Source organism: Elephas maximus, chromosome 3, assembly GCF_024166365.1.
Source record: "Elephas maximus indicus isolate mEleMax1 chromosome 3, mEleMax1 primary haplotype, whole genome shotgun sequence".
NCBI lineage: Eukaryota > Metazoa > Chordata > Mammalia > Proboscidea > Elephantidae > Elephas > Elephas maximus.
In genome coordinates, this window is record NC_064821.1 from 49,407,521 (window position 1) to 49,422,749 (window position 15,229).

The window sequence follows — 15,229 nt, forward strand, 5'->3', positions numbered from 1 at the left end:
GGGGGATCTCCTACCACCAAGAAAGAAGCGCCAGGAATGCAGTACGTCTTTTGGACCTGGGGTCCCTGTGCTGAGAACCTCCTAGATCCAGGGGAAGGTTGATGCCAAGACACATGGTGATCTCCAAGGAACTCCAGGTCCACAGATCTTGAAAGGAGACAAGGGTTTTCCCCCAGAGCCAACAGACAGAGGAAGCCATTCCCTAGAGCTGGCACCCTGAATTTGGTCTTCTAGCCTCCTCAACTGTGAGAAAATAAATTTCTGTTTGTTAAAGCCATCTGCTTGTGGTATTTCTGTTACAGTAGCACTAGGTAACTAAGACACTGGTGAACTGTCTCAATGCTTGCAACTTACTCTCAAACAGTTCAGAAAAAAATGTGTGTGCACGCATGTGCATGTATGTGTGGAGAGAGGGAGTGTGTAAGCAAATACGGCAAAATATTAACAATTTGGTAACCCAAATTACCAAACCAGTCGCCCTTGAGTCAATTCTGACTCATGGCAACCCCACGTGTGTCAGAGTAGAACTGTGTTCCATAGGGTTTTCATGGCTGGTTTTACGGAAGCAGATCACCAGACCTTTCTGCCTCTGGGTGGACTTGAACCTCCAACCTTTCAGTTAAGAGCTGAGCACGTAACTGTTTCCACCACCCAGAGATTCCTAACAATTGGTAAACCTAGGCAAAAAGTACATGGTGTTCACCGTGCTACTCTTTTAACTTTTCTGTAGAGTTGAAATCAATATTAAGAGTTAGGAAAAAATTTACTTTGAAGTAGTAACAAAGGCAATGGGGAAAGGCTTGCAATCCTCCCCGCCCCGTCCTGTCTGTATTCCATGCTGGATCTCCCATGTTGGCCACACCGGGCCTCCTCCTTGAGTGGAGACAGCTGTGAAGTACAAATATAAATGGCTTCCTCTACCTCTCAGGCTGCAGGTGGGCCTCTCTCGCCTCTGCTAACACAGCAGGGATTTCGGACCACAAGCGCCTCTTTACATTTACCCTGGAACACTTCATTCCTCAGCACTCCGGTCCCTTCACAGCCAGGGAGCTCATTCACCAGGCACTGACCACCCTGATGAAGGCCCTCAGTGAATGTTCTGGCAGAATGAAGATCAAATCCACCTGACCTCATTCAAAACGCCCCCACCAACAACCAGCACCCAGACAGCCATCCGTGCCCAGCTGTCCTGGCTACCCGGGGAAGGTGTCAACACAGAGCAGCCGAGTTTGCTTGGAAGGAGGCACCTGGACTGACCATGAGGGCTCCGTGGTTCTCACCCTCCTGTCCCTGAAGGCCTCTGTGGTATCTGGACAACACACCCGCAGAATAAGGCCTACAAGCTGCTCTCGCACCATGGCTAAGGGCAGGCACACTGCACATACCAAAGGGCTCCGGGGCAGGCAATTCAGAGGAAATGATGAAGAAGCTGCCTCTAGACAGCTCCCAGGACCTGCACGCAAGACAGGGGGACAGGGAGAAAGAACATGCTCCTTTCCACCCACCCTGTGCAGGGCAGGCACTCAGGTCCATGTCCTCCACGGCATTGCCTCTATGGCTGTGGTTCTTACTAGCCGATTCTGCCTGCCCCCAACCCACCGACATCTGGCAATGTCTGGAGACATTTTTTTTTTATTGTCATGACTAGGAGGGTGCTACTGGGCAGGGGCTAGGGATGCTGCTAAACATCCTATGTTGCACAGGATAGCTCCCCACAACAAAGAGCCATCCAGCCCCAAAGTCTACAGCACCGAGGTTAACAGACCCTGTTCTGGGGCCACCTCAAAGCTGCCAAATGTACCACCAGGCTCCATCAACACCTCCGAGCTTTTGCATCTGCTGTTCCTTCGGCCTGGAATGTCCTCCTTACCCTTATTCATTTTTTTTTTTGTTTGTTTGTTTACTTACTCTTCTCTGCTCAATCCCTACCTTCTCTGGTCTGCCTGGAGGTCTGTGTTCTCACACACCTGGGCTTCTGCAGCTCTGTTTCCAGTATCAGACTGAGGGTTCTTGAATGGCAAATCCTAGAGTGATTTTAAGGTCTTCATAGGCCCTAGGCAGCCTGACTCAGAGACATATTAAAAGGTACCCACCTCTTTCATTAAATATAATCCTCATGTAAGCGTAGAGGGAGCTGATACATTTTCTTCAGGTCTCCAAAACTTTTGTGGACCCTGAAAAGCGTGTAGGTCTTAGGCTCTGTGTCAAAGAATCCTGATGGATAAAACAGTGCTGCCAGACACCCCTGGCACTCAATAAATGCTTGTGGAGTGAATGAATAGATGAGAAGCCTGTGTAAGACTCACCTGGGAGCCACAATGGAAGCCCCTCCCCCCACTGCCTTAGAATGCCCTCCCCTCAACTAATCCTAAAACATCAAGGAATTTAAATGTGTATATGGAGTACCTGGTTGGTGTAAACTGTCAACAAGCTTGGCTACTAACAAAAGTTTGAAGGTTCGAGTCCACCCAAAGGTGCCTTGGAAGAAAGGCCTGGCAATCTACATCTATGAAAAATCAGCCATTGAAAATGCCATGGAGTACATTTCTACTCTGACACACACTGGGCTACCATGAGTTGGAGTCAACTCAACAGCAACTGGTTATGTGTCTATGTAATGTCTATACAACAGGATTGGCATAACGCATCTGCTTAGAACTTCTGGCTTAAAACATTTATCCTTGTGATTCTGGCCTGACTGGCAGAAAAAGTTATTCAGAACGTGCTGCCTTTTCAAGCCCTGGATTGGATGAAAACCACCTTTTTATGGCTAAGAAAGAGGGTCTGGCAGCCTACCCTGACAGCCTTTTGCAATTCCGCCAACAACAGTGTAAACAAGAAGGGAATGTTGTGCCTGAAGAAGGTTCCGGCCACACAGGCACACTCACAGTCCTGGGCTAAGTCACTAGGCTCTGTGGTTCTGACCAGAAAGACGTGCAGTGGCGTTGTCCCTGCACAGTAGGAGAGCAAGGACAGAAGGAAAGAAGGGTATCTTCTGGCCTAGTTCAAGAAGAGACTTTTTTTTTTTCCTCCCTGAGAACAGCTGGAGCCCTGACAGCTGGCCAAGTCAGAGCCTGAAACCTGAAGTCAGGAACCGGTGCGCCTACAAAATCCGGCTGCGGATTTTCCTCTAATTCAATCTGACTCATGACGTTCAGCCTTTGGCAGGTTCCAGTGGGATGGATAATGCAGAATCCAGAGCCCTCGTCTATTTATAAGTGAATGGAAGGGCTGGGACCCTCAGCTCTCCAGTGGCATTCCCCTTGCACTTCCACCAACGCCTGGGCCCCAAGTCTCCCAGGCTGGACCGACCTTCACTCTCGGCTGCGCACCTGGCCAAAGCGTCACCAGCAGCGGTGTCAAGAGACCACCAGCGTGGTGGGATAATTTGGAAAAGGACGGTGATGATGGCTGCACAATATGAGGAATGTAATCGATGTCAACGAATTATACATGTAGAAACGGCTGAATTGCTGAATGTTGTGTTGTGTATATTTTCACCGCAATTTAAAAAAGAGAGAGATCATTAGTGCAAGCTGGTTGCAAACCAAAAAAAACACCAAACCCGTTGCCATCAAGTTGATTCTGACTGATGGTGACCCCGTGTGTTACAGTAGAAACGCATAGGTTTCTTGGCTGTGATCCTTACAGGCGCAAGCCTTTCTTCTATGGTGCCACTGGGTGGGTTCGAACCACCACCATTTAGGTTAATAGTCCCTTTTGCTCTCCAGCGACTTGGACTACCACCAGAGATGCCCCTGGCATGGTGATTAAGCCCCCTAGCGAAGACGATGTGCACTGCTGGTCAATCTTTTTAGAGCCCCAGCTGAAGTCATCTTTAGGCTGGAAGGACCAGTTCCAAAACTAATAATGCCAGGGAAGAGCCTGGTCAGGAGGTTTCCGAGCTTGGGTCACCACCAGGGAATGAGTCCAGAATGGAAATTCCAACCAAGAGAAGCTCCCCCAGCCCTGCTGTGGACAGCTAGGACAACCACTTTATCTCACAGAGCCACAACTTAACATGCTGATTAAATTGGGGAATCTAAAAATTTTTTTAAGACGAAGAAGATATAAATCATATCTTGCTATTTATCAGGAGGAGACTGAATTCTCCATGAGCTGAATAAAGGTCTTTGTACTCAGAACCCTATAGCACATTCGTGCCACCCTCAATCTCACGGGGCAATAGTGTTCTCACCCAGCCCAGCCCTCCCAGTGCCCTGAGGGTGGCCACAGATGGCCCCACAACAGGCTGCCTGCTCAAGAACCACCACCCCTCGCCAGGTCCCCTTCACTCCCTCCACCGCTTTTCCTCCACTCAAGTTTCCTAGAATTGGTTCAAATAAACAGGCTTCCTGAACCAGGTTCCCTGCATCCTCTCAGAATCCCAGGGCCAGGAAAGCCTCCAGCTTCCTGTGGTGAGGCTGAGGTCACTGAACCAACTGGGGTTGCCAGCAGTACCTGCAGAGGTGGCAGGCCAGCAGCCTCTTGGCCTCCAGAGCCAGCCCCCCGCCTCAGCTCTGGGGATGGTCATCCTAGGGACCCCACTAAGAGGCCCCCCAGCACTGCCTTCTTGCTGAATATCACCAGTACAAGTTGCTGCTGAGTCGATCCCGACTCATGGCGACCCCGTGTGTGTCAGAATAGAACTGTGCTCCATAGGGTTTTCAACAGCTGATTTTTTAGAAGTAGATTACCAGGCACCTCCCGATGGACTTTAACTTCCAACCTTTGTGTTGGCAGCCAAGCACTTAACCATTTGCACCACCCAGGGACGACCCTTCCAATATCAAGCTCTTAAGAAAACAAGTTTTAGGGCTACCGCCACCTCTTCTCTATAGACTGTCAGCATACAGGTATGTGCTAATTTGTGTAAAAAGATAGGTGTGTCTGTTTATCTTGCAAACATGGGCGGGGGGCTACAAATTGCCAGGGATCATTACACAGCACCATAGAAGCCACACCGTTTGTTTAGATAACTGCTCTGCTCTACTACACAGGAGCTGAGCTGTGACCGTCCTCCTCCTTCTCAACCTCCCCAACAAAAAATAACCCAAGGAAGGAGGAAGCCTCCTTCTAAGAGGCTGTTTAGGACTCAGTTTCCTTCCTCCCCAAATGTTCAGCGAGCTGATAATCAAAATGTCTGAAAGACAACTCAGGGTCTCACATGTGTAGATTCAATAAACTCGTTGGGGAAATGGTGTCAGGCAGGAAAACTGATGGATCACAGGCCTTGTCCATTGTCCAGTCTGCACACAAGGCCTATGGAGGTAAGGGATGAGCAGGAAAACGCCCACGCTCTGAGCAGATGGGGAAACACAGCACCTAATACAGCAGGCGAGTCCCTGGAGGGTGCAAATGGTTAACACACTCGGCTGCTAATGGAAAGGTTGGAGGTTCGAGTCCACCCAGAAGCACCTCAGAAGAAGGGCCTGGTGACCTACTTTTGAATAATGAGCCATTGAAAACCCCACGGAGCACACTTCTACTCTGACACACATGCAGTCGCCATGAGTCGGAATCAACTTGGGGCAACTGGTGTGGTGAATACAGTAGGAACTCACCCACAGTCACCATGAGGATTTGCTGAAGGCCAGGGTCACTGTGGAAAAGCTCAGAAATGCTGCTGGAAATGGGCTTGGAGGCCACAGGGGCCGGTGGTGAGGGGTCCAAAAGACAAACTGTCCCCATTTCCACCGGGTGCAGGCGTAAACACCCAGAACTAGGCACACCCTGATGAACTAGTTCAGACGTCAAACCCCCATCTTTCATTTGTAATTATGTACATTCCCCCTCCTCAAAGCCACGAACCATTACTCACCAAACCACTGAGAGGGAGCAGAAGCTCCTGGCAAAACTGGCCTGTTGGAGCTCCCCTGGCAAAAAGTCTGTGGGTTTGTAGACCAACTACTCACCCAAGACTGTCTTGTACAAAATGAAACCCAGGAGTCTTTATAAGGCCCATATCCGCTGTACGCAAGCAGGACCTATCCTCTTGCAAAAACTCTCAGCTGATAGGAAAAATCTTATATCAAGGTACGCTGAGAGGTTAATATGCTACACATTAGTTTGATGGTATTCCTGAGGATGAAGACTTTGTTTAAAGCCCAGAAAACGAAACTTCCTTGCAAATTTACCTGGAGCACATAATGCAACGTAAATAATATTACAGGCACCAAAGCACAGAATTCACTAGTTCTTACCTGCTTCTAGAAAAGTCATATAAGTCTGCCAGAAAAATACCTCGTCCATCAAAACTTCCAAGCCCCAAAATGAATGATTCGCCCAAAAAGAAGTTCCTAAGAGAAAAGAAAACAGAAGGCCATGTGTGCAGTAAAAGATGGGGAAAGACCCAGAAACCTAGGGCAATAACCCAGGAGAGCCCAAAATAAATTCCGGATGTAACAAAGGTTTCTTTCTTTTTTTTTTTCTTCTCTCCTCATCTTATTATTTTGAAAAATGTCAAAGCCAAAGAAAAGCTGAAAGAATAGCACAATGAACATCCAAATACCCTGCCCCTGGAGTCACCAATGGCTACCTTTTGCCACATCTGCTTTACGCCTCTCTGTGGAGGTGTGGGGAACCCTGATGGCGTAGTGCTTAAGTGCTACAGCTGCTAACCAAGAGGTCAGCAGTTCGAATCCGCCAGGCGCTCCTTGGAAACTCTATGGGGCAGCTCTACTCTGTCCTATAGGGTCGCTATGAGTCAGAATCAACTTGACAGCAGTGGGCTTGGGTTTTATGGAGGTGTGTATGGGGATATGTATACTTCCCTAAACCCTTTCAAAGTAAACTGCAGACATCATGATACTTTGCTAAATACCTCAACACGTTTCCCTGAAGGGCATCCTCCAATGTAACCACAATACTATTATCACCCTCAAGCAATTTCATGATGATCCAGTAGTAGTCTCTGATTCCTTCCCCCAGCTCTGGCCTTTACTGATTTTTAATCCAGTGTCTCAGTTGTATCTGCTTACCATACTCATTAGCCTCTTTTGGTCTAGAACAAGTCCCTGAGTGGTACAAATAGTTAACGTGCTCAGCTGCTAACAAAAAGCTGCAGGTTCGAGTCCACCCAGAGGTGCCTCAGAAGAAAGGCCTCGTGACCTACTTCTGAAAAACCAGCCACTGAAAACCCCACGGAGCACAGTTCTATTCTGACCCACATAGGGTCCTTATGAGTCAAAGTTGACAGGATAGCATCTGGTTTAGTCTAGAATGGTTTACCAGGTTTTGTTTATCACAATATTAACTTTTTTTTTTAAGTCTTGGACCGCTGTAGTTTGGATGTCCCAGAATCTGGATTTCTCCACTTGTTACCTCTGAATTAGACTGAGGTTAAACATTTTTGGTAAGAAACTACCACAGCACATGTTGTATATGTCCCACTGGAGGCACAGGCTGTCGGTCTGCCCCATTTCTGGGGGCACCAGGTTTGACCCCTTGGTTATGGAGCAAAGCTTTAAATGTATAAAACAGAGAGTAAATACATTAGAAGAAAACAATGTTTTGATATAGTGGGAGGAAAAGGAGGGAGTGAGACACACCAGGAAAACAGTGGGAAAAGAGAATAATGTGAAAAAAAAGCCAGAAGTTATAAAAGAAAAGATTTTAAAAATCTTCTAATGAAAAAGGAAGACACTGATGTGTTTGAATTGTGATGCTGGCTAAGAATACTGAACATATCGTGCACTGCCAAAAGAACAAATCAGTCATGGAAGAAATACAACCAGAATGCTCCTTCGAAGCGAGCGTGTTGAGACTTCAGCTCCCTTACTTTGGACATGTCATCAGGAAAGAACAATCACAGTTGTCGTTATGTGCCATCAGGTTGATTCCAACTCATAGCCACCCTATGTACAACAGAAAGAAACCCTGCCCGGTTCTGTGCCATCCTCACAATCGTTGTTATGCTTGAGCCCCTTGTTGCAGCCACTGTGTCAATCCATCTCATTGAGGGTCTTCCTCTTTTTTGCTGAGGCTCTACTTTGTTGTTGTTACCTGCCACAGGGTCGGGTCCGACTCATAGCGACCCTATGCACAACAGAACTTAACACTGCCTGGTCCTGCGCCATCTTTACAGCTGTTGCTATGCTTGAGACCATTGTTGCAGCCACTGTGTCAATCCACCTCGTTGAGGGCCTTCCTCTTTTCCACTGACCCTGTACTTTACCAAGCATGATGTCCTTCTCCAGATACGAACCCCTCCTGACAACACGTCCAAAGTATGTAAGACGCTGTCTCGCCATCTTTGCTTCTAAGGAGCATTCTGGTTGCACTTCTTCCAAGACAGATTTGTTCTTTTGGCAGTTCATGTTATATTCAACATTCTTCGTCAACACCACAATTCAAAGGTGTCAACTCTTCTTCAGTCTTCCTTATCCATTGTGTAGCTTTCACATGCGTATGAGGTGACTGAAAACACCAAGGCTTGGGTCAAGCACACTTTAGTCTTCAAGGTGACATCTTTGCTTTTTAACAGTTTAAAGAGGGCTTTTGCAGCATATTTGCCCAGTGCAACACGTCTTTTGATTTCTTGGGTGTTGACTGCAGATCCAAGTAAAATGAAATCATTGTCAACTTCAATCCTTTCTCCATTTATCCTGATGTTTATTGGTCCAGTTGTGAAGATTTTTGTTTTCTTTTTATGTTGAGGTACAATCCAAACTGAAGGCTGTGTGGTCTTTGATCTTCATCAGTAAGTACTTCAAGTCCTCTTCACTTTCAGCAAGCAAGGTTGTGTCATCTGCATAACACAGGCTGTTAATTAGTCTTCGTCCAATCCTGATGCTGCGTTCTTCTTCATATAGTCCAGCTTCTCGGATTCTTTGCTCAGCATACAGATTGAATAAGTATGGTGAAAAGATACAACCCTGACCCACACCTTCCCTGACTTCAAACCACACAGTATCCCCTTGTTCTGTTCAAACAACTGACTCCTGATCTATGTACACGTTCCTCATGAGCACAATTAGGTGTTCTGGAATTCCCATTCTTCTCAATGTTATCCATAATTTGTTATGATCCACACAGTCAAATGCCTTTACATAGTCAATAAAACACAAGTAAACATCTTTCTGGTATTCCCTGCTTTCAACCAGGATCCATCTGACATCAGCAATGATATCCCTCATTCCACATCCTCTTCTGAAACTGGCTTGAATTTCTGGGAGTTCTTTGTTGATATACTGCTGCAGCTGCTTTTGAATGACCTTCAGCAAAATTTAACTTGCACACTTTGTTGGATCACCTTTCTTGGGAATAGGCATAAATATGGATTTCTTCCAGTTGGTTGGCCAGGTAGCTGTCTTCCAAATTTCTTGGCATAGATGACTGATCACTTCCAGCATTGCATTCGTTTGTTGAAACATCTCAATTGGTATTCTGTCAATTCCTGAAGCCTTGTTTTTCGCTAATGCCTTCAGCGCAGCTTGGACTTCTTCCTTCAGTACCATCGGTTTTTGATCATATGCTACCTCCTGAAATGGTTGAACATCGACCAGTTCTTTTTGGTATAGTGACTCTGTGTATTCTTTCCATCTACTTTTGATGCTTCCTGAGTCATTTAGTATTTTTCCTGTACAGTCCTTCAGTAGTGCAACTCAAGGCTTGTATTTTTTCTTCAGCTCTTTCGGCTTGAGACATGCCAAGCATGTTCTTCTCTTTTGGTTTTCTATCTCCAGGTCTTTGCACATGTCATTGTAATACTTTGTCTTCTCAAGCCGCCCTGTGAAGTCTTCTGTTCAGCAATTTTACTTCATCATTTCTTCCTTTTGCTTTAGCTACTACCATTCAAGAGCAAGTTTCAGAGTCTCTTCTGACATCCATTTTGGTCTTTTCTGTCTTTTTAATAATCTCTTACTTTCCTCACATATGACGTCCTTCATGTCATTCCACAATTCGTTTGGTCTTCAGTCATTAGTGTTCAGCGTGTCAAATTTATTCTTGAGATGGTCTCTCAATTCAGGTGGGATATACTTAAGGTCGTATATCACTAGAAAAGGACAACATGCTTGGTAAAGTAGAGGGCCAATGCAAGTGAGGGAAAACCTCAATGAGATGGAGTGACACAACAGGTGCAGCCATGGACTCAAACATACCAAGGATCATGAAGACAGCACAGGACCTGACAATATTTCATTCTGTTATACATGGGGTCACCATGAGTAGGAGCTGACTCGATGACAACAACAATAACAAAAAACCTGGTTACATAAAAATCAAAGCTTTCAACATGGATGAACCTTGTAAGCGTTATGCTAAGTGAAAGAAGTCAGTCACAAAAAGGCAAATACGGTACAATCCATTTACATGAAATATCTAGAACTTGGCAAATGTATACAGACCAAAGTTTATTAGTGGTTACCAGGGGTTGCGGGGGGGGGAGGCACTGTTTAGGGGCCACCGAGCTTCTCTTAAGGGTGATGGAAAACTTTGGAAACAGATACTGGTGATGGTTGTACAACATGATGAACATAATTAATATTACTGAGCTGTACGTGTAAAAAAATGTTGAAACAGCAATGTTTTGTTATATATACTTACCAAAATAAAAAGATTCCCTATTCAAAGAAAAAAAAAAAATCTAAACTCTGCATGGAAAGAACTATGGTCAAAAGAATAATAAGAAATAGGGCAAAATATTTGTAACACACATTACAGCCAGAGGGCAAACTTCCTTAATATATAAAGAACACCTGCAGATGAATAAGAAAAAGACTGATAACCCAAGAGAGAATTGGGCAAAGGATATAACAGACTGTTTATGAATGGCTCTTAAAAATAGAAAAAGGAGCTCTATTTTCTAATAAGGAAAATACAAATAAAAACTATAACGATATATTACTTCTCACCTATCAGATTAGCAACAACCAAAAAGTTTGACAACTTTTGGCCCAGACATGGGTGAAATAGGTTTTCTCATACAATGTTAGTGGGCGTATAAAATGTTACTATCTCCGTGGAGGGCAACTGGGTAATACTAAAATTTTAAACTTATATACCCTTTGCTCTAGCAATTCAGCCTATAGGAATTTAAACTATAGATACTTATACAAATGTACAAAGATATATGGAGACGAATATTCCTGTTTCTCTCTAGCAATAAAAGACAAAAACCTAAATGTTCCCCAAGAAGCCCATTACTGTTGAGACAATTCTGACTCACAGTGACCCTAAAGACAGTAGAATTGTCCCATAGGGTTTCCAAGGAGCGGCTGATGGATTCGAACTGCCAGCCTTTAGTTAGCAGCTGAGCTCTTAATCACTGTACCAACCAGGGCTCCATAAATGTTCCCCAATGTTGCTGTTGTTAGGTGCCATCGAGTTGGTTCCGACTCATAGTGACCCTATGTACAACAGAATGAAATGCTGCCCAGCTCTCTGCCATCCTCACAATTGTTATCCTTGAGCCCATTGTTGCAGGCACTGTGTTAATTCATCTCATTGAGGGTCGTCTTCCTTTTCACTGATGCTCTACTTCACCAAGCGTGATGTCCTTCTCCAGGGCCTGATCCCTCCTGATAACATGTCCAAAGTATGTGAGATGTAGTCTCGCCATCTTGCTTCTATGGAGCATTCTGGTTGTAGTTCTTCCAAGACAGGTTTATTCATTCTTTTGGCAGTCCATGGTATATTTGGTATTCTTCGCCAACACCACAATTCAAAGGCGTCAATTCTTCGGTCTTCATTATTCATCACTCAGCTTTCTCATGCATGTGAAGTGACTGATGGCCGGGGTCAGGCGCACCTTAGTTCTTAAGGTGACATCCTTGCTTTTTAACATTTTAAAGAGGCCTTTTGCAGCAGATTTGCCCAATGCAACATGTCTTTTCATTTCTTGACTGCTGTTTCCATGGGCACTGATTGTGGATCCAAGTAAAATGAAATCCTTGACAACTTCAGTATTTTCTCCATTTATCATGGTATCTGTTTATCAATATTTATGCATTTCATTTCACTTTTGACAATTTCTAGTTTTCCTAGATTCACACTTCATACATTCCGCATTCCAATTATTAATGGATGTTTGCAGATGTTTCTTCTAATTTTGAGTTGTGCCACATCAGCAAATGAAGGTCCTGAAAGCTTGACTCCACCCACATTATTAAGGTTGACTCTACTCTGAGGCAGCAGATTTTCCTCAGTTGTATTGTGAGTGCCTTCCAACCTGAGGGGCTCATCTTCCGGTACTGTATCAGACAGTGCTCTGCTGCTATTCGTGAGGTTTTCACTGCCTAATTCTTTTCAGAAGTAGACCACCACGTCCTTCTTCCTAGTCTGTGTTAGTCTGGAAGCTCTGCTGAAACCTGTCCGCCATGGGTGACCCTGCTGGTATCTGAATACTGGTGACATAGCTTCCAGTATCACAGCAACACACAAGCCCCACAGTATGATAAACTCCCAGACAAGTGAGGGGTTCCCAACAGGGACGCCTAAAAAAAATTAAAGTATAACCAATCAACAGAAGGGCATGGAGCCATTAAAAAGAGTGAAGTGGTTCTAAATGACCTTAGAGAAGTTACTTAAGGAGTCATGGTCACAGAGTGGTTAAGTGTTCGGCTACTAACTGAAAGGTCAGTAGTTGGAACCCACCAGCCGTACCATGGGAGAAAGATGTGGCAGTCTACTTCTGTAAAGATTTACAGCCTTGGAAACCCTATTGGGCAGTTCTACCCTGTTGTCCTATAGGGTCGCTTTGAGTCAGAATTCACTCGATGGCAGTGAGTTTGGTTTTTTTTTTTTTGGTTTATATAATTGTTGTGAGGGGTAAATAAGTTAATGTAAGTAAAGCACTTATAATAATACCCAGTACACAGATAGTGCTCAGAGAGGTACTAGCCAAATGATGGCAGAGATGACAATAATGATGAAGATAATAGTACCGAATGAGTTTCAGTATTTACTGTTAAGTGAAAAAAAATTAGGTGGAAACACTGTGTATTACTGTGTGTGTGTGGCTGTACATGAGTATGACATACTTGTATATGTATAGAGTATCTCTGGTAGATACACAAGGTGAAGGTCTTAACAGTGGTTGTTTTGGGAAAGGAGACCTTGTTGTTGTTAGATGCCGTCGAGCCAGTTCAACTCATAGCGACCCCATGTACAACAGAATGAAACACTGCCTGGTCCTGCACCATCCTCACAATTGTTGCTGTGTTTGAGACCACTACTGCAGCCACTGTGTCAATCCATCTCATTGAGGTCTTCCTCTTTTTCTCTGACCTTCTACTTTTACCAAGCATGATGTCCAAAGTATGTGTGACGAACTGTCGCCATTCTTGCCTCTAATGAGCATTCTAGCTGTACTTCTTCTAAGACTTTTTCTAAGATTTGTTCATTCTTCTGGCAATCCACGGTATAGTCAATGTTCTTTGCCAAGACCATAATTCAAAGGCACCAATTCTTCTTCAGTCTTCCTTATTCACTGTCCAGTTTTCATATGCATATGAGGTGATTGAAAATACCATGGCTTGGGCCTGGTGCACCTTAGTCCTTAAAGTGGCATCTTTGCTTTTTAACACTCTATAAAGAGGTCTTTTGCAGCAGATCTGCCCAGTGCAATGCATCGTTTGATTTCTTCACTGCTGCTTCCATAGGTGTTGGCTGTGGATCCAAATAAAATGAAATCCTACAACTTCAATATTTTCTCTGTTTATCATGATGTTGCTAGGAGACCTAGGTGGCTGGAAACCCAGAGAGGGAGGAAGACTGAGTTTTCACTATATATTCTTTTGAATTCTGTACGGTATACATTACCTACTCAAAAAAATAAATTATTTCTTTTTAAAGGAGGTAGAATGGGGTCAGAAGTCAGCATAAAAGAAATATATTCATCTGGGTGGCCCCACCAGCCCAGTGCAATGTCTGATGTTGAGAACTTCAATCTCCACCAGCATCGCTCACAAGTCTCTTCGAATGAGACCAGGAAATGGAGTGGGCAGCTGGCGAAATACCTATGCAAACTTAGGGTGAGAACACTCTACCTCTCTCAGGAGGCGGAGGCGGTACCCCTCAGAGGGGAGGAAGGACCAGGAAAGCCTGTACTTGTTCCACCTGACTCCACTCCACTGAGTCCCAGCATAAGTTCCAGAAGGCTGCTGCTCATGTAGGCAGGCAGAACTGTGGGTGCTGGAGGGACATTTCCACAGTCGGATTGCTTGCCCGTAAGCCCCACCATGTCCTAACAGTCACTAGCACCCCATCTTCCTGTAACACCAGTGATTCAACAGAGGCCCACCATGTACCCTATGAGGCTGCTGTGTCTGTGATAACAGCGTGGACAGACACAGGACGTATGTGAGTGTGTATATGTATGTTTATATGTATATGTGTGTCTGTGTATACGTGTATACATATGTGTGTATGAGCATGCACAGACATGTGTATGTGTATACATGTGTATGTGCATGGATGTATACATGTACGCATGTATATGTGTGTATGTGTGTGCACACCCTGCCTCACCCCAGAAGCTGAATGTGGAGTAAATGTGGAGCACACAGTCAGGAACACATAGGTCTGTGATCACATGCCCAGCTAATGCTGACCTTGGCAGTATCCTGCCTTTCTCCCTCCTTTGTAAATAAGACTGGATCATTCAGGAGCTCAGAAATGCCACTTTACCAGCCTAAACTCATCAAATCATCAAACACACACATAAAAGAGAAGCATACATCACAAACAGAAAATGATTAAAATGTCCCCTACCTGGAGAGAACAGAAGAAACCTGGAGGGTCTGAAACAAGTTCTGTATGACATTCCTGCAGTAGAAGAATATTCTGGGAGGGCAAGTGCCAGAGGACCTCTCGGCAGCAGGGGCTGCCTGGGCCGGAACACTGTGAGCCTTCCCTGGGCCAGGAGGTCGAGGCTAGCCCATCTCCTTGGAAACCAAGTCCAGGTTTTGCCTGGTGATTTAGCAGGAAGGGAGGGGTGGGCTCACACTGTGGGGGCATATGAATCCGCAGGGACTTGGATCTCTGCAGGAAGCCGGCCTGAGGAATCCAGGACTTTGGAATGGCAAGGTGGTAAATTCAGGCCATGGGGTTGTTATTCAGCTCAGGACGCCGGACCATGGAATCCAGCAGCAGGAAGCATGTGGGCTGGATACCCAGCGGGACTCAGGCCTGTAGGAGCCTTAATTGGAGCTGGTCTCTAAAGCCTCCAACCCAGCTCTCCACGTGGGAGAGGATGTGGAAGTGGGTCACACTCTCCCAGCCGAGG

The 15,229-nt window shown here is 45.3% G+C and overlaps 1 protein-coding gene across 3 annotated transcripts in view; it reads right to left on the reverse strand.

Moving 5' to 3' along the window:
• CTNNBIP1 (catenin beta interacting protein 1) overlaps positions 1-15,229 on the reverse strand; it is a 76,239-nt gene that overhangs the window by 47,576 nt on the left and 13,434 nt on the right. Inside the window, exon 2 of one of the 3 annotated variants that reach the window (XM_049877866.1) lies at positions 6,204-6,299. The exons of the other annotated variants lie outside the window; for them this stretch is intronic. The gene's annotated coding sequence lies outside the window, so the exon portion shown is untranslated. The remainder of the gene's footprint in view (positions 1-6,203; positions 6,300-15,229) is intronic. 3 annotated transcript variants of the gene reach the window in all.